Source organism: Bos indicus x Bos taurus, chromosome 18, assembly GCF_003369695.1.
Source record: "Bos indicus x Bos taurus breed Angus x Brahman F1 hybrid chromosome 18, Bos_hybrid_MaternalHap_v2.0, whole genome shotgun sequence".
NCBI classification, from domain to species: Eukaryota; Metazoa; Chordata; class Mammalia; order Artiodactyla; family Bovidae; genus Bos; species Bos indicus x Bos taurus.
Window position 1 is genome coordinate 56,360,007 of NC_040093.1, and position 21,111 is coordinate 56,381,117.

Sequence of the window (21,111 nt, forward strand, 5' to 3'; positions counted from 1 at the left end):
CCAAGCCATTTAAAGTTTCCCACTACAATATTTAGAGATCACAGTTTATGAGGAAAAATAATGGAAGAGAGAGACAGGAGGAAATGAGCAGTTTAGAACAGTAGAGCAAAGGAATAATCCTCCATTGCTTAAAGCAAGTATCACTGACTGTTGTTGTGTTCACAGGTGGATGGGCTGAATTCCCTCACTTCTTCACCCTGCTCCGTCCTTCAGTAGCTCGCCTGCAAGCCTCGTCCGCAGGCTTCCAATTGGGTTCAGCAAATGAGGAGCCCCAGAGATGGAAGAGGAGGTTTTCTTCCTAAAGGTCATGAAGACTGTCTGCATCCCTCACCTGAGGACCACAGTCCTGTCACAGATAGCCCTTTTCATGTGTGTCTCTCTGCGACTCCAATTCTGGTAACGGCTCTAGTATTTCACCCTAAAAGCCTTGTGGTGGTAGTGTGATGTCCACTACCGCTGGCCCAGGAAGCGTTCCTTGCAATTTCCATAGACACTGCTCACTACCTTTGTCAATCAATAGTCACTTTATCGCATTCTTTTCAAGTGAACTAGTTTGATTGTGTCATCCATTCTCTGCCAGGACCCTCACTGATACACCCAGAGAACCCAACCAGAAACTGGGGGCAAGGTAGCCAGGCTGATAAGGTCCACTCAGGTCAGTATCTTGTGGCCCAGGCAGAGAGGTGTTTTGGAGGTGCCAGTGGGCTATATATCTGGCTGCTCAAGATTTCCAATACATGAGATAGATAAGTAACACAAAATTAATAGGGTTTGTATGAGAACGAAATAATATTATCCACACACACAAAACTTATTACACAGTCTAGCACATTATAAATAGACATTAGCTACTACTGTTAGATTCAAGGGTCTGTAGAAAAATCCTGTTCACCCCCTGCTTTGTGAATAACAAAAAGTACCTTTCCCCATATGCCTGGGATCGGAATTCATGTGAGAACCATCACTGCAGTTAAGAGGACAAATTACCTGCATGAACACTAGCCAGCACTCGTTGAGAGCTTACTATTTGCTAGGCATGGTGCTAATTACTTTCCAAGCGTTGTCTCATTTAACACAACAGTACCATTAGGGAAGTAATTTAAACTCATCCTTTTACACATGAGAAAACTAAGTAGGCGAGCAGGATTAAGAAAGCTTCCCAAGCTGACACGGTGCAAAATTGGTAGAAGTGGTGTTTGAACCCGAGCCCATATATCCACAGCCAGTAACCAGAATTCACTGTTTACAAGAGACAGATTCTTCAGAGAGAATCCTGAGCAACTTGATGAGCATAGAATCAGGTTGTCTGTGAAAAAAAATGTCTACGCATTTATCATTGTCAAAACTCCTTTCAAGAAAATATGCCGTAATTGTACATTTAATTCAGCTCTGGCACAACACAATGTTCCAGTGAAGCATACAGCAAAGTGACATGTTGAGATTGTGACCCTGTTGGGATGGAGTCTTGTAAAACTTGCACTAAAGAAAAATGACAGACAAACAGATGCAGTGGTTTATTGGCCTCATCTCTTTGTGGCACCTCTGTGGCTCCCGGAAAGGAAATGGAACACTTAGGAAGACACGCTGAGACCCCCAGGCCCTATGGGCCTATGATAGCTCTGCTAGCCAGAGGATTTATGCTCTTGCTGTCCTTGAATATTCACCAGCTCCCCACTGGGGAGACAGTCATGGAAGCCAGACAGAGTACCAGTCTGTGATGAATGGATCCCTTCTGCGAGCTCTCTGGACTTCTCTCCACTCAAGCCAGGCCTGCAACTACCTGGGAAGCCTGTGAGAGTGCTGTGGATGCTGCCCGTGGGGAGCTGGGCATCGTGATACAGGGGACTGACTGCCACAGGCTGAGCCTGTCCAGGCTCTAGTTTTAGAATCTGATGTGTGGCCACTTTTGTTGCTGCCTGTCAGGGTGCCCAGCACTTTCATGGTGAAATATGGCTGAACGTCAGTACTCACTGCTCAGGTCTACCCCTCTAGAACAAGACAAAAGAAACTATGGGAGGTCAGTTAAGATGATCAATGAAGAGCCATCCCTCCTTCAGGAGCACAGCCTCTTCTCTGCAGACACTTGTAAGGCATCTCAGGGAAGCATAGCAGGGAGATGCCTTTTTACCAGTACACAGTCTCACAATGATTCCACTCACTTTGAGATAAGACCCCTACACACACACACACACACACACATACATGCGTGCACGCACACACACACACATGCACATACACACAATCCCCAAAATGTGGCTATTCTATCCTATACCCTCATCCCCTGGCCACAGGTGACTGACCCAAGGAAAGTTACCTGAGCCAAACTGAATCAATAAAATTCTCCTCAGGGATTTGAAATTCAGGGCATAGAAACATGGCAGTGGGTAATATTCAACTGAAGTCTGTCAGCTGTAAAAATTCCGGAAGGTTTACAAGTTCCCGTATCCAGACCTGTCTGCCTCCTGAACGTGCATCCGTCCCTCCTCCTCCGTGCACATACCTGCCCACTGGCACAGGCTGAATGGCGTTCCCCCACCCAGATTCGTTGGAGACCTAATGCTCAGAACCGCAGAATATGACCTATCTGGAGACAAGCTGTTTATAGAAGTGATCAAGTTAAATGAGATCATTAAGCTGGGCCTGGTCCAGTATGACTGGAGGCTGTAGAGAAAGGAAAGATTTGAACTCAGATGCAGACACTCAAGCTAGAACGCCAACACGTGACGGTGAAGGCGAAGTCGGGCAGTACCGCTTTGTGTACCGAGGAATCCTGAAGAGTGCCAGCCAACCACAAGAAGCTGAAAGGCAGAAACGGAACAGACTCTCCCTCACAGATCTTAGAAGGACCAGCTCTATCTCACATCAATCTCAGACTTCCAGTTTCCAGAACTGTTTGATAATAAATACCTGTCACTTATGCCATCCAGTTGTGGCCCCTTGGAATAGCAGGCCTCGCAAATGAATACATACACCAACAATACTCTTCTTCATTTTCCTTATATGCCAAACATTACAGTGAATTCCTGTTGCCTTCTTCTAAGACATACTTAACCAATACTCCAAGTCAACCATGGTGAAGATTGAGTCTGATTTTAAATAAAGTCTCCAACTGTTTGTATAAGGATTGTGGCTCCTATCAAACAATGAAAGCAAAATTGAATTTGGAAGGCAAAGGAACTCACAGTTAACACAAAGACACTAGATCACAGAGACCAAGGAGATTCGCTTAGACCAAAGAGGAGAGGACTACAAAACGATCTTTCTTGGGCATGTGTGAAGGATGAGAAAAATGATGTGCTGTAAAGAAGCATTATTTCTCTATTTCTAGCACAAATGGCAGAAAACAAAGAAACCCTTAAAGAACTGTATGCTTCAAAAAGGCATGCTAAAGCCCTAAAGCTTGCTACCTGTAAAAGTGACCTTATTTGGAAATAGGGTCTTTGAAAATGAGATAAAGTTAAGATGTCTTTTGGGTGGACTCTAATCCAATTTGGGGCTTCCCTGGTGGTTTAGCAGTAAAGAATCCGCCTCCTAATGCAGGAGATGTGGGTTCAGTTCCTGGTCTGGGAGGATCCCCTGGAAGAGGAAATGGCAGCCCACCTCAGTATTCTTGCCTGTGAAATCCTATGAACAGAGAAGCCTGGTGGTCTACAGTCCATGGGGTCACAAAAGAGTTGGGCATGACATAGTGACTAAACAACAATCCAATTTGACTGATGTTCTTTTTTTTTTTTCTTTTTAAAAAAATTAATTTATTTATTTTAATTGGAGGCTAATTACTTTACAATATTGTAGTGGGTTTTGCCATACATTGACACGAATCAGCCATGGGTGTACATGTGTTCTCCATCCTGAACCCCCCTCCCACCGCCCTCCACATCCCACCCCTCAGGGTCATCCCAGTGCACCCGCCCTGAGCACCCTGTCTCATGCATCAAACCTGCCCTGGTGATCTGTTTCACATATGGTAATATACATGTTTCAATGCTATTCTCTCAGATCATCCCACCCTTGCCTTCTCCCACAGAGTCCAAAAGTCTGTTCTTTACACCCGTGTCTCTTTTGCTGTCTCGCATATAGAATCATCGTTACCATCTTTCTAAATCCCATATATATATGCATTGATATGATTTTCTTATAAGAAGAGAGAAATGCCGTGTGAAGACACAGACACCCAGGGAGAAGACCATGTGAAGACAGAGGCAGGGACGGGACTGATTAAGCTACAAGCCAAGGAATACCTGGGGCTACCAGAGCCTGGAGGAGGGAGGAAAGAGCCTCCCCTGGAGGACCTAATGGAGCAAGGCCCTGCCAGCACCTTGGTTTTGAATTTCTAGCCTTTAGGACCGTGAGATGACAAATTTCTATTGCTTTAACTAACTCAATTTGTGGTACTCTGTTATGGCAGCACTAGGAACCCTGTAGCCCCCTGCTCTCAAAATCCTACCCTAGGTCACAGAGCAGGATTATTTGGGGTGATTTGACAGCAATTTGTAGACTCTGCCACAAAGTAGAGTTGGAAGATATTCACATTAGCCAAGTCTCTTATGGTCATCAGAAAGTGATATTAATTACTTAAAAAAAAAGTCTAGAGAGAACATACATAAAAATAAGTGACTTTTTAATCTCTTCAGGCCTTGTTAATATATTTTCAGTTAATTAATGTTAAAATAAGCAATGTTCTATAATCATAGTTGAGCACTGGCTTAATTCAAGCCAGGAGAACTGGTTATTTGCTGTCATCTGTTAAATTTTCAGTAAAGGTTCCGCCTTAGAGTGGAGTAAACAGGGCGCCTGAAAAAACTCAAGGAAGGCTAGGCCATCCTAAGCAGCACCTTCAAAAGTGGCTGAGAGCAAACTTCCTCTTACACTGTGTCATGAAACTCTGTTTTTAGAAGAAGAGATTGCCATCATAGTTGATGGAGAACTCTTCCTTCACTTTCCAGTAAAGATCCTCGCGCCTCTTATCTTTTGATTGTTCCCAAACAATGATTTGTTTGGTTTAAAAATAGCCCTTCTGCAAGGATAAAAAAGAAATTTATTTTTCAGGACTATGTTAAAAGGAGCACATTGAACTTTATAGGAGAGAAAAAGATAAATCTACTGAAGGCATGCCATGTGTTAAATTTACTGCTGATGTTCCAAGAAAATCTTCCTTAATATTTTTAGACTGAAATTAATGTATTTGCAGACAATTTTAGAATATAAAGAAGTCTAAACTGAACATCTGTTTTATTGTCTTGGTCCTAGAGTCAACCTTCTGGCTTAAAATTTTAGAAAGCAGATTTGGCGGAATAAATACATAATTTTGGCTTATCCAAATAATTTACTCATGTACTTGGGGAATAAAAATGATTTTTCATTTCTTTGTTTTGACAGAAGATTAACTTTAGAGGTACTGGCTTTATTAAGCATTGTATGACAATGTCTTTCAATGTCCATTAAATAATGCTTCGTACAGTAAATGTTAAATTACCATGTTATATCTCCATAAATACATGTGAAGTCCATATGAATGCCAAATGAATTCAATATGGTCATTTCTATTACAATAAATGCCAAATGAATTCAGAATGATGAGGCACTTAAAATGTCATACACTTCCAAGGAGTCCCATGATGAATTCATTACTGCCACGTGATACCCGTTCTTGTCAGCCTTTCCATTTTAAATAGTATTTCCAGCAGTTTGCAATAAAATTCCATTTGAGGAATTGATTCTCATTGGAAATACGGAAGAGGAACTCTGTAAGTCTGGAAAAGTACTGCCAAAATAACTTTTTATACATTACAAAAGTTCACACAACCACCAACCCACAAGTTCAATATCTGAACAAAACATATATAGACTAGTTATAGTTTTTGATATTTTATATCTAAAGAAAATTTTTATTTGATGTTTCCCCCTTGAACCATGGGTTCTTTCATAATATATCCCTATAAAAATGTACCTAGGTTTGTATCATTCTTATTAATTTATACAGATGTACACATAATAGAAAAATGGGAAAACTATAAGACACCATAAGATAACTACTTTAGTCAAGACACAGCATAGATTTGACGTTGCCAAGTCATAGAAACAGCCTAAATGTCCCTTGACAGATGAATGGATAAAGATGCGGTGCATATATACACAATAGAATATTGCTCAGCCATAGAAAAGAAGAAGATAATGCCACTTGCAGCAACATAGACGAACACAGAGGTTATCATACTAAGCGAAGTCAGAAAGAGAAAGACAAATACCATATGATCACTTATATGTGGGATCTCGGACATGACTGAAGTGACTTAGCAGCAGCAGCAGCAGCAGCAAACCATGACACACAAGAACTTATTTAGGAACCAGAAATAGACTCACAGACATAGAAGGCAAGCGTATGTTTACCTAAGGGTAAAGGGGTAAGTGTTTGGGATTAGCAGATACTAACTACAAAACATAAAACAGATAAACAACAAGGTCCTACTGGATAGCACAGACATCTATATTCAAGATCCTATAATACACCAGGATGGAAAAGAGTATGTATCCATGTATATATAACTGAATCACTTTGCTGTATACCAGAAACTAACACAATATTGCAAATCAGCTATACTTGAATCTAAAAGAAAGATACCAGCATGGATAATATCTGATTTCATGGTCCAATGCTTCCCTTATTTCCAAAAATACCAACTCTGCAAGTATTCTTGATAGCCCTTCTGTGAGTGGGAGGTAGAAGCAGTCAGATCAGTAGAGTGAATAGACATAGACGGCAGGAGGAAAAGAGAGCTGGGGAAAAACAAAATGCAGACTGACAGACGTGACATCCACACAGTGGTAGTAATACCCGCCAGCTCTCTAGATCCTATATGGGTGCTTCTTAGTCGCTCAGTCGTGCCCGACTCTTTGCGACCCCATGGACTGCAGCCTGCCAGTCTCCTCTCTCCGTGGGATTCTCCAGGCAAGAACACTGGAGTGGGTTGCCATTTCCTTCTCCTCCTACATGGGTAAATATCAAGTTAAAATTCAAGTTCTGGTATTGCTGATATCAGCCAGCTACCACTGATAGTAATCAAAATTAGGAACATGGAAGAGAGAGAGCTGTGAACTTTCTTAGAACAACTGATATATTTTAATGTATGTGCTGTGCTGTGCTTAGCTGCTCAGTCGTGTCTGACCCTTTATGACCCCATGGATATACTTGTAAAGACTTTGGCCTAGTCTTATTAGCAATAATTCAATTGTGTTTAATCTGCTATAATATCCTTTGTAATAAATATACATATGTATACATATTTATGCAGTCTAAATGTAGATTCTGCTTAAAACACTTTGAACTTCACTCTAGTGATTCTATATACAAATCATTTTTACTCAGTGAATTTCTAGGAATGTGTATTTTATATTACTGAAATATAAATCAGATACATTGATTGATTTTATTTTGTTACTGAACCAAGATTGATTAGTTTTATATGTGGGAATACAACAATTTTAGTCATATATATATATTAATATATATATCTATATATTAATATCTATCTATCTATATATATATATAGATAGATATCAGAAAGAAGCCTGAAGAGTTTTTTTGTTGTTATTATTGCTCTTTTATCTTTACAGAAATTGCCAGTCAATGGTACAGAAAGTCTTGCTTAGTATCCCATAGGGCGATGCTTTCAGTTTTCACCCAGTAGTCTAGGGAACATCATCTTAAAACCTATTTCTCATTTGATCTACAGTTGTTGCTGAGATCTGCACTGAGGGTTTACAAACTATAGCTTGAGGGTTAAGTCTGACCCATAGCTTTTGTTTTTATAAATAAAGTTTTATTAAAACATAGTCATAACCATTTGTTTACATATCATCTATGGACATTTAGGGGCCACAATGGCACCATTAAATGATTGGAGTAGAGACCAACAAAGGTCCATCTAGTCAGAGCTATGGTTTTCCCAGTAGTGATGTATGGATATGAGAGTTGGACTATAAAGAAAGCTGAGCACCGAAGAATTGATGCTTTTGAGCTGTGGTGTTGGAGAAGACTCTTGAGGGTCCCTTGGACTGCAAGGAGATCCAACCAGTCCATCCTAAAGGAAATCAGTCCTAAATGTTCATTGGAAGGACTGATGTTGAAGCTGAAACTCCAATATTTTGGCCACCTGATGTAAAGAGGTGATTCATTTGAAAAGACCCTGATGCTGAGAAAGATTGAAGGTAGGAGGAGAAGGGGATGAGATGGTTGGATTGGCATCACCGACTCAATGGACATGAGTTTGAGTAAACTCTGGGAGTTGGTGATGGACAGGGAGGCCTGGCGTGCTTCAGTCCATGGGGTCGCAAAGAGTCAGACGAGACTGAGCAACTGAATTGAACTGAGACCTTATGGCCCAAAAAATCAAAAATATTTGCTATCTTGCCCTTTTCAGAAAAATATTTGCTATCCCTGATCCATGTTAAGTTCCAAATAAGAAACGTCTTTGCACCACTTTCTTTCCCCTGATTAATCTATTTTCTCCTCATGGATAACAAAAACAAAATATAATTATTGATTTTATTTTTTTCACTACAAAAAAGCTCACAGAAAACTAAAGCAACTTTAAAAGTCCCAATTATTAGGTTACCGGTGTCATATATTCTGTTCAAGCTGATACTGCTGACTTAATATTTGCCGCTCTGTATTTTCAGAATTTCTCTCTTGTGAAGATATATTTTTAAGTACTTCATTGAGTGTGGTTTGTATGAACTGCACATAATACTTTGTGAAATGAAGTAGGGAATGGATAGATAGTTACAGACATAAAGACAGATAAACAGATAGGGCTGTAAGTCCATCCATCTGTAAGTCATGAATCACTTAAAAACAAACAAGTCCGCAGGGGCATACAACAAAATAGGGAAAGTTTCATAACGGGACAGGACTGGGCAGATGCCCTGGACTCCTCCACAGCGGTGTTAAGGACACTGCGGGCTGGACAATTGCTTGCGGAAGGACGGGGCTCGGCGTGCGCTGCAGGATGTCAGCAGCACGCGTGGCTTCAGCCCACTAGGTGCCGGTAGGGTACTCCCCCTCCAGGGGAAAACAGGAATTACCTGCGGACATGGCCGAATGTCCCCTAGAAGAGAGTGCTCCGTGCCTTCCCCAGTCCAGAGAAAGCAGCTCTCTTGCGGTTTATCACCTTATACACCTTTGTGTCCATTTCTTCTGCTCTGTTCCGAGATCGGCAATCTCATAGAGTCTGCGTAGCTCACCGAGGACCCAAATATGGGTGAATGTATCAGGCAGCCATCCTCCTTCTATCGGGTTAGGCCATGCCTCTGTGAGTCATCCAGCAGAAATCTAGGACTGGAGAATGTAATGAAACCAAATCGCATAAATGGGACTCTAAATCAGGGTCCTTCCACGGTCTGTTCATTGCACTGTACAAAGAGAGGTGAGCTTTGCCGTATATTTCTCGGCCCTGGTAAGATGCTTCTCCTGATCTCTAATGACAGTAATGAATTAAATAATGGCTAAGTAATGAATTGGGTTATTTCCTAAGTCTAGAGATCAAGAGAAATTAAATACTCAATCTCATGGGGTCCAAGTTGATAAAGGGCTATTTAAGTGCCTTCACAGCAGTGGAAGCAAGACCTGAATAAGATGCAGACTGACAACGCTGCCTGCACCCTCTTTCTCAGTAGATTGTGGAATCAGCTGAAGCTGATAATTGCAGAGGATGGAAGAAAATGGGAGGTTACCTCAGTGATGTGGGAAGCAAAATCACTTGACAAAGGAAACTTGATTCATTATGAGCACATTTTGTCTTGTTTACACTAAGCATCAGATACTGAATTTAGAGACATCTGTGTAATTGATTGCAGCAGTCTAAACTGTATCTCAATTTGATATACTCTTAAGCGCGAGGGTAGACTTACATTTCTTTGTTCCCCAAAGTGGTCTTGGACATAATAAGTGCTCAATAAATATTTGATCAACTTGATAGAAGTTGGTGGTTTTATCCATAAATACTGAGTCAAATATACATTATCTGATAATAGCCAAGTCCTCATAGCCTCAAATAGAAGGAAGCGACTGCCTGTTTCACCCCAAAACAATTCTCAGAGTCTTATGCTAGCAATTACATATTCTTGTCATGAATTATTTTTCCATTTGAGTCATATAAACTTTCAGTAATGGATACTTAGTCTTATACACTAAAGGACAAAGTCTTTCACAGACATTTCAATCATTTCAACAAAACTATATTTTAGGATATCTATCCTGCAAAGGGTACATTATGAAAACTAATCTGTTGTGTGCTATCTGTTCTGTGCTACATCTACTCATGACACTAAGGCAATTGCCACTAAAAGCAATATATATATATATATATATATATATATATATATATAAACATAACAGAAAGAAGAAAGCATGTCTGTATTTCTCTTCTATGCATGATAAAGGAGTCTGCAACAAAGATAGTTAGACTGGAAGATCAGTAAGTGAGAAATGACAATAATTCTAAATGCTAAACTATCAAGTCAAATGTATAATTAAACATATATAATTCAAAAGTGTAATTAGTCATGCATCCTAAGATTTTTTGGACACATATTGATAGTGTTAGAGCAGAGTTATTATCTTAAAATGAGACTCAATTAGCTCATAACTTTTGTAGGCATACAAATAATTGAGCTATTTCAGGGAGGCAATCAAGAATACTGGATAGAGTTAAACAGAACTGAGGGCAAATCTAGGGGTCACCACTCTTCAGCTTAGTGACCTTGGGCATCTGTAACCAGAGGCAATGCAATATCATCAGAAGAGACTGGATCTACTTGAAAATCTGAGTCTTAAACCAGACACCGTACCTCGCAACTCTCTGACCTTGAGCAAATCACGTATTTTCTTTGAGCTTCAGTTTCACATCTTTACAATGAAATTATTCTTCCTCTACTTGGGTATCTTCCTTGTTTTATTGACATTATTATTTCAGGCCAGTGCATATACATCATGGTTTATATCAACCAAATCAGTGTGGCCATCAAAAAATGAGAAAACTGCTGAGTGGGCATGCAAATCTGTGAAATGTTTCACAACCTAAATGACATAACCACTAAGAAAGTTATTCCTGACCCCTCTAGGTTAGGTCTTCTGGCATGTATTATAGCCTGTATTTCTACTATAAAATCATTTATCACAGGGTATTCTAAATGCCTATGTCAAAGGAAAAGTGATTAAAAACTGAATTTCTTGTATTAGCATAGTGAAGTGAAAGTTGCTCAGTCGTGTGCAACTCTTTGCGACCCCATGGACTATGCAGTCCATGGAACTCTCCAGGCCAGAATACTGGAGTGGGTAGCCTTTCCCTTCTCCAGGGGATCTTCCCAACCCAGGAATTGAACCTAGATTTCCCACACTGCAGGCGGATTCTTTACCAGCTGAACCATAAGGGAAGCCCAAGAATACTGGAGTGGGTAGCCTATCCCTTCTCCAGGGGATATTCCCGACCCAGGAATCAAACCGGGGTCTCCAGAATTGTAGGCAGATTCTTTACCAACTGAGCTATGAGGGAAACCCCTATATCAGCATAAGAATGGATATAAAAGCCAAGGCTCGGGGGCAGGGGGGGACAGTACAGTAATAAACCACACATATGAGATTCTTCAGTTTATGATAAAGATTTCACTGTAGTTCAGTGAAGGAAAAGGATGGACTTCTTAATGAATGATTTTAGAGGAACTAGGGAAAAAAATAAATCTTGATCCCTACCTCACACTATACATAAAGTTAATTTGAGATAAAAATTAATCATGAAAGCTAAAGAAATCAAGATTTTAAAAGACATAGTCGAGAATGTTCATAACCTTGGGGCATATAAAATTTTCTTAACTGAGTCACAAAAAGTAGCAAGAGAAATAAATTAATATTCTACATTAAAATATAGAACATTTACCAAAAGACACCAATAAGAAAGAAAAAGACAACTCATAGACTAAGGGAAGCTCACAATACATATAACAAAGACTTAAATTCATAACATAAAAAGAACCCCTTAAATTACTATCAAGGGAAGTCCCTTTTAAATGAAACTGGGCAGCACCAGTTTGGATATAAGCAGTTGAGACTGGGACTCAGGGAAGGAGCTGGAGCAGAAAATAGACTCATACCATATAAGAGACACAACATACTAGGTGGAAAATTAAAGGAAGGAAAGGTGGGAAGAGAGATGGGAAAAAAAAAAAAAAAACAATGGTGAGATGTGAAAAAAGGAGAACTGGGTTTATTCAGGCAAAGAAAATGAATCTTGTGCCTGAAGGACATTTAAGAATAATCAGGTTTAATTTTATATGGGGAATCAATATAATCTTTGAATACAACTTTCTAGAATTCAATAAAGTATGCAACCTATACAGGGCTTTATGTACAATTTTGCAAAAGTAAAAATGGGAGGTTATTTGCTATGTGTGGATTATAGAATATGAAATGATAATGAGGCTAATCAGAAGCATGATCTTGGAGCTAGAGGTGTCTACTGGTGTGTGAGCTCCATCAGTTCAGTTCAGTTCAGTTCAGTCTCTCTGTCGTGTCTGACTCTTTGCGACCCCCCTGGCCATGATGTGCCAGGCTTCCCTGTCCATCACCAACTCCTGAGGTCCACCCAAACCCATGTCCATTGAGTCAGTGATGCCATCTGACCATCTCATCCTCTGTCATCCCCTTCTCCTCCTCCCCTCAATCTCTCCCAGCATCAGGATCTTTTCCAATGAGTCAGCTCTTCACATCAGGTAGACAAAGTATTGGAGTTTCAGCTTCAGCATCAGTCCTTCCAATGAACACCCAGGCCTGATCTCCTTTAGGATGGACTGGCTGGATCTCCTTGCAGTCCAAGGGACTCTCAAGAGTCTTCTCCAACACCACAGTTCAAAAGCATCAAATCTTTGGAGCTCAGCTTTCTTTATAGTCCAACTCTCACATCCATATGTGACTACTGGAAAAACCATAGCCTTGACTAGATGGACCTTTATTGGCAAAGTAATGTCTCTGCTTTTTAATATGCTGTCTAGGTTGGTCATAACTTTCCCTCCAAGGAGTAAGCATATTTTAATTTCATGGCTGCAATAACCATCTGTAGTGATTTTGGAGCCCAGAAAAATAAAGTCAGCTACTGTTTCCACTGTTTCCCTATCTATTTGCCATGAAGTGATGGGACTCCATGGAATGCCTCAAATTTCTTAGATATCACAGAGCATTCACAAGGCATGGAATGGAGGTTTGAACCAATATTATTTACATTTTATAGGATGTTAGAGCCCAGGTGCTTGGTTCTCTTCCATGAAGCTCCTTGAGAGCAAGGTATATAATGAAAGTGAAAGTGAACTCGCTCAGTCATGTCCAACTCTTTGCGACCACATGGACTGTAGCCTACCAGGTTCCTCCATCCATGGGATTTCCCAGGCAAGAATACTGGAGTGGATTGACATTTCCTTTTCCAGGGGATCTTCCTAACCCAGGGATCAAACCTTGGTGTCCCGCATTGCAGGCAGATGCTTTACTGTCTGAGCCACCAAGGAAGCCCTTAGGTATATAATAGGAGCTCAAAAATATTGCATGGAAAATGAATGAATGAATGAGTGAATGAACATGTTCAGGAATGAAGTTTAGGCATTTTGTTCACCTTGATCAGTTTTCAGAGTTTCGATCACTTTTTTACCTCTTATTTTGATGGTGTATTTTCATATGTTCGTTTTTCTATCATTTACCAGAAGCTCCCAGTTCATATGCCTGCTGCATTGTCCATCTACAAAGCAACATTTCAGTCCAAATGTGCATCTTCTCCATTTGGGAGATGAGTTGCACTATAGCATACAGCGATTCAAATGCATTTGCAAAATAATTATTCCTCTTTCATACACGAGGCCTGTTATCTGAATAAATGTTTCCCTAATAAAGCTTGCAGCTGGGTTGAGTTTGAGAAATACAACAATTAGGAGTCATGGGACAGGAGCTCAAAAAAGGGTTCCCTTTTAACACCAGCATTTGCTTCCTACATCCCTGATTAGGGGGAACGGGGCCTGTATGTGACTGCCAACACAGTGCTGATTGCTAATCAAGTGGCCATGGTATGTGGGAGCAAAAGAGAATTAGAAAACAAACGTAGATGCTGATTAGTTTTCCACAAACATCTTGAAAGATGTGTGAAGTGGGAGCCAGCTAAGCTGAGACAAGTAAGAAGAATCCAGCCAAATACACCTTAGTCAAACCTGGAATTAAAAAAGAAACTATGGACCAGGGGACTGCAAAATCCAGATGGACCCACAGAGTAAAATGTTGATAATAATAACAGTCACAGTTACAACTGCTAAAGTTTGTACCCAGCTTTACCTCTGAGCCAGTAAAATGATGCTCTCTAGCTCATTCTAGTCTTATAATTACCCCATGAGTTCATTGTTAATTTGAGCATCTCTACTTTACAGGTCTAAAAAACAGATTCAGCAAAGGGGCAATTTGCTCAAGGCAAAATATGACAGTGACTGAATCAGGGTTTTTACTGAGGACTTCATTTGCAGATTAGGTTTAGAATCTGACCTATTGTTTAATCGCTAAGTTGTATTCAACTCTTTGCCACCTCATGGACTTATAGCCCGCCAGGCTCCTCTATCCATGGGATTTCCCAGGCAAGAATACTGAAGTGGGTTGCTATTTCCTTCTCCAGGAGATCTTCCTGACCCAGGGATCAAACCCGGGTCTCCTGAATTGCAAGCAGACTCTTGACTGTCTGAGCCACCAGGGAAGTCCTAACCTATAGTGGAATGGAATATACCCACACAAGCCAAGAGCTTATACATTCAATAATAGCAAAAATAAAAAGAATTTGAGAAATGAGTTTAAAAAACTCAGAGATTTAGAGACTTGGGGCTAACCAATGCAGCTAGTGGAAACCAGTGGGAAGAAAGCACTTCTTAAAAACACCCTTTCTGGAGGAAATCACAAATAACCATGAGTGTGGAGGAGAGTGACATTTAATTTCTACCCATTCATATGGTAGAAATTTCTACCCATTTATAGGTTAAAGTCCTCAACTCTGTACTTGAAAGTATATACTCAAGGATCTCACCTGAATATTCATTTAGCTCTGTGGGTGGTTCTGTGGCAAAGAATCCACCTGCCAATGCAGGAGACACAAGTTTGATCCCTGGGTTGGGAAGAGCCCTGGAGAAGGAAATGGCAACCCACTCCAGTATTCTTACCTGGAGAATCCTATAACAGGATTGGGGATCCTATGTTAATCCTATGTTAATGCTATTCTTAATCCTATGGCAGGGGAGCCTGGCAGGCTACAGTCCATGGGCTCACAAAGAGTCAGACACGCCTGAGCGACTAAATAACAACAACAACATGACCTTTAGGAGGCTGTTCATCTTTCTCTTTTGGTGGCACCCAGAGGCATCCTGGAGATGGCTTATCCCAGCTTAGGAGAACCAACAATACACAATTTTTCCCAAATCCACATTCAGTGATGTCATGTTGGTACCCAGTTTTGACTTGAGTCATGGTGGGAGTATTTATACCAAGAAAATAGGCAAAAACTTCAAATTCAGATCAGATCAGTTGCTCAGTCGTGTCCGACTCTTTGCGACCCCATGAATCGCAGCACGCCAGGCCTCCCTGTCCATCACCAACTCCCAGAGTTCACTCAGACTCATGTCCAGAGAGTCAGTGATGCCATCCAGCCATCTCATCCTCTGTTGTCCCCTTCTCCTCCTGCCCCTAATCCCTCCCAGCATCAGAGTCTTTTCCAATGAGTCAACTCTTCGCATGAGGTGGCCAAAGTACTGGAGTTTCAGCTTTAGCATCATTCCTTCCAAAGAAATCCCAGGGCTGATCTCCTTCAGAATGGACTGGTTGGATCTCCTTGCAGTCCAAGGGAGTCTCAAGAGTCTTCTCCAACACCACAGTTCAAAAGCATCAATTCTTCGGCACTCAGCCTTCTTCACAGTCCAACTCTCACATCCATACATGACCACAGGAAAAACCATAGCCTTGACTAGACGAAACTTTGTTGTCAAAGTAATGTCTGTGCTTTTGAACATGCTATCTAGGTTGGTCATAACTTTCCTTCCAAGGAGTAAGCGTCTTTTAATTTCATGGCTGCAGTCACCATCTGCAGTGATTTTGGAGCCCAGAAAAATGAAGTCTGACACTGTTTCCACTGTTTCCCCATCTATTTCCCATGAAGTGGTGGGACTGGATGCCATGATCTTCGTTTTCTGAATGTTGAGCTTTAAGCCAACTTTTTCACTCTCCACTTTCACTTTCATCAAGAGGCTTTTGAGTTCCTCTTCACTTTCTGCCATAAGGGTGGTGTCATCTGCATATCTGAGGTTACTGATATTTCTCCCGGCAATCTTGATTCCAGTTTGTGTTTCTTCCAGTCCAGCGTTTCTCATGCATATTCTTTTTTCAGAGGGCCAGTTGTCAAATATATAGTAACACCTTGCATGATATATTTTTAATGTTTTTATTTTTTCTGCACACTTTTATTTTTTACTTAAATGCATTACATTCAAAATGAAAGCCCCACATCATTACTGTAGAAAACAGTATGGTTTACCACATTGAAGGCACCCTTAAAGATAGGGGGACATAAATAGAAGATACCCTTAAAGATAAATTCCAGTGGAAACAAAACAATGTTAGGACATTCTTAACTGGATAATGGTATTGCAAAATAATAATCTTGAGGTTTACTTCATCTTCTGTAAAAAAAGATATTAGCAAGAGTGGAGAGGTATTAAATATACTCAGAAACCATGGTAGGATTTTCTACTTGAGGTAAGAGAATTGATAGAGGCAAATTGCTATGATGCATCTGATAGAGAACAGGCAGTCCGTGGGGCTACTTAATACCTTGACCACCGCTTTCTAAAACCATTTTACCGATGGGAAAGCTGCCAGTGTCTTGCCCAAATCCCAAAGGCCCCATCCCATTTTACTGAGCTCCAGACAACTTCCAGTGGGGAGTAAATACACTCAACCAAAGGGAATTGTTTTATCGAAGTCTCTTTTCCTCTTTCCTCAGGTGGAATAATTCCAAGGCATATCTTCTATGCTATTTCCAGAATTTTCCTATGGGATCTACTTTAGTGACCTACCATTTAATAGGGTGGCTTAATATTCTACACTACATAGACTCTTTCCTTTCTCCTGTGTCCTGTCCATTTCCGGAGCCCTCTGTCCCTACATAAGAAAGTACGGGCATTCACATCTTTGTTTCTTCGTGAGGACGCCAATTACGGTACACACAGACTCATGTCATCTCAGGTGTTCTCGCTGGATGAGGCTTTGGGCAGCCATGTCCTCACAGAAGGCCAACACTGATGTTGGCCATCTGATGCTGACTTTGAGTCATCCACAGATTTCCCATACTTCCCTCTGTGAAACGCTCAATATGGAAATTACCTCATTATCTCCTTTAAGGCTGGCAAAGACCATTGATATTTGAGAGGGCTAATTTAAAAGAAACATTGATCATTTAATCCTCTCAGTTCACTGAGTTCTATTCTGAAATCAAGTCTGATCACCAAGAAGCTTAGTTCTCTGTGGGAAAGCACTCACTTTATCATGATTCCATTTCATGTCTTTACTGAGGTAAGATATACAAAGCAACCAGGCAAAGAATATTTTTACACCTCTGGCAAAGCAGTTGTTGGAAAAAGCTATTCTTTGCATACTCATAGTCCTTTTCAGTAAAAGCTCTTACAATACATTCCTACCAAAAATAAATAATGAGAGGAAAACTTTTTCTCTTCTCATTAATTGGTATGCTTCTTAAAAAAAAAAAATCAAACAATGAGCACTATTTAAGCCAACACATTTCCATTTTTTCCATGGTTATGTGGAAACTCAAAGCAAATTTGGTACTAAATTTTAGTAATTATATTCCATTATTGTTCTTCCATATTATACTTTGTTTTTTTAAAAAAAAAAACATTTACCTTTATTGCAATTGTACTGTAACAAACTATTTAAAAACCAAAATCTTTACAAATAATGCTGCTGCTGCTGCTGCTGCTGCTGCTAAGTCACTTCAGTCATGTCCGACTCTGTGTGACCCCATAGACAGCAGCCCACTAGGCTCCCCCATCCCTGGGATTCTCCAGGCAAGAACACGGGAGTGGGTTGCCATTTCCTTCTTCAATGCATGAAAGTGAAAAGTGAAAGTGAAGTCGCTCAGTCGTGTCCAACTCTTTGCGACCCCTTGGACTGCAGCCTACCAGGCTCCTCTATTGATAGGGATTATGATCAATGAGCTCTGGAGAAGGCAGATGGCACCCCACTCCAGTACTCTTGCCTGGAAAATCCCATGGATGGAGGAGCCTGGTAGGCTGCAGTCCGTGGGGTCGATAGGAGTTGGAAACGACTGAGTGACTTCACTTTCACTTTTCACTTTCATGCATTGGAGAAGGAAATGGCAATCCACTCCAGTGTTCTTGCCTGGAGAATCCCAGGGACAGAGGAGCCTAGTGGGTTGCGGTCTATGGGGTCGCACAGAGTCGGACATGACTGAAGCGACTTAGCAGCAGCAGCATGATCAATGAATAAACAACATTAAACCCATAAGCCATCAAAATGCTGTCTTTGATACAATATAGCTTTAGAAAGGAACAAGTAGATGTTATTAAGGTTTTATTCAAGATCAACTGCATTTGGTTGACAGAAAAAACAAAGTTCCTGCACATTCACAGATAGCACATAAAGGATCAACAGGTAACTTCCATGATCACTGGCTTGCAAAGATATACACATTTATTCCATCACAAATTATGTGTCTCTACTATGTGCCAGGTACCATATTAGGGTTAGCAATAGCCCTCTGAGAAAAGAGATGCCAACCCTTCTCTCATGGAATTTGTAATTCAGCTAGATTTTGTGTGTGGTGTGTGTGTGGAAAGACTGCCTAACCTGCCCACCAGTGAAGAGTAAAACAGCAAAAAAGGGAAAGTAGGAAAGAGCTTTGGAAATATGATTGTGAACATTTATGTAAATGGGTCTTGATATCTCTGAGGCTAGAACACTGCATGAGTCATGGCTTGCATTATAGCTGCTCCAGAAAGAAACAAAACAAAACAAAACTGGGAAGCAATATAATGAGTGTGGCCACCCTATCAGCAGGGAACAGGCATTTATGGGTTTAGTTTAATAGCCGTTATTATTTTTATTTTCTTAACAAAACAGAATCGAGAACTCTGTGGTTGCCATTGTTTAATGGTACACGAGGTCTGAACACCACCCCATGGCATCATTTTGGAGATGCTGTGTTAAAGTCATGGCATAGAGACCCTGATGAAGGGGCATCTCCAAGGAGTAAATCAATCGACCCCCGTCCCCTCCCCACACATCTATCCTTGCCCTCAATCCACACCGGTATGACCCCTTTTGTGGGTAATACCCATAAGTAGAGCTGATTATATCTAGTCTCAGAGTGCAAGTCCAAATTGATTTGTTTGCAGACTTTTGTTCTTAGGACAGGAACTTCTTCATAGGAACTTTATGGCCTATAGATGCGGTTCTCAAAGTAAGGTCCTGGAACACCAGCCCCACTAATTTAAAACTCAGTATGTGTGTAAATTACTGGACCTCATTTCCAACCTTATGAGTCAAAACTCCGAAGGTGAGACTTAATGTTTTGATGACGCATACAGGTGTTACTGAAGTACAGTCAAATTTGAGAACTACTGGCCTGAGAACCAGAGTTTTCAGAATTATTTTTTGCATTTAGCCCCCTTTAAGTTTCTGCTTTAACCACACAGTGCTAGGAAAACACGTTGGGGAGCAGCATTTATCCAAACAGCAAAGAGGTCTTGAGACCAAAGGAACTTTACATGAATAGTTGTGAGCTATTTATCGTACAACTGAAAACAGGCCCCAGAGTCGTTTGACTCAGCCATCCTAAAGGTTTGCACACCCCCTTCATTCAAAAGTGTTTCATAAAAAAGACAGGAGAAAAAAAAGTTGATCATACAACACATGGATATAACAATTAAACGCTAACTCTTGCCTTCATTTATGCGTCTTCTGAGTCATGGTTCTCACATATTTAACTAGTATGGTCCGTTGTGTGGACCCAGTACGTTAATTGCTAATGGCTCAGCCCACCATTTCAGCCTACCAAATTATTTTTGATTCCTGAATCTGTTATCAAGCGTCAGGACTTCCCTGGAGGTACAGTAGATGGGAAACGGCCTGCCAGTGCAAGAGACATGGGTTTGACCCACATGCTGCAGAGCAAGTTAGCCTGTGCTCCGCAACTTCTCTAGTCTCCTAGAGAACTCCCATGCTCTAGAGCCCGTGAGCCACAGCTTCTGAGCCTGTGCACCTCAACTCCTGAAGCCTGCGTGCTCTAGGGCCCGGGAACCACAACGACTGAAGCTGCACTAGTGCAAGCCATGTGCCTAGAGCCTGTGCTCTGCAACAAGAGAAGCCACCGCAACGAGAAGCCCGCCGGCTGCAACTAGAGAAAGCCCGTGTGCAGCAACGGAGACCCAGCACAACCAAAAATAAAGAAATACATTTATGTATTGATCAGCATTTACCACTTGACCAGCATTTGCATGAAAATCTCCGCCCTGCCCATAAGTAATGTTTTGGGAAGCTCCATCCCAAGTGGAGTTTTAAAGTTTTTAATTCTTTAAAAACTGTGTCATCCTCTATCTTAATGGAGAGGTTCATAGAAAAAGTTACGATTTTCCCTTATAGAAGTGAAGTGAAGTGAAAGTTGCTCAGTTGTGTCTGACTCCTTGTGACCCCATGGACGATACAGTCCAGGCAATTCTCCAGGCCAGAACACTGACATGTGTAGCCATTCCCTTTTCCAGGAGATCTTCCCAACTCAAGGATCAAACCCAGGTCTCTGGCATTGCAGGCAGATTCTTTACCAGCTGAGCCACCAGGAATGCCCTATAGATTAGCTAGACATAGCTAAACACACTTTACTCATGAAAAATACTTTTTTTATTTCTTTAGAAATTATCGGAGAAGGCAATGGCAACCCACTCCAGTACTCTTGCCTGGAAAATCCCATGGATGGAGGAGCCTGGTAGGCTGCAGTCCATGGGGTCACGAAGAGTCGG

The 21,111-nt window shown here is 41.0% G+C and overlaps 1 protein-coding gene across 1 annotated transcript in view; it reads right to left on the reverse strand.

Moving 5' to 3' along the window:
- The window catches only part of CDH13 (cadherin 13), a 1,016,229-nt gene that overhangs the window by 712,378 nt on the left and 282,740 nt on the right, over positions 1-21,111 (reverse strand). The gene's annotated exons all lie outside the window — the stretch shown is intronic.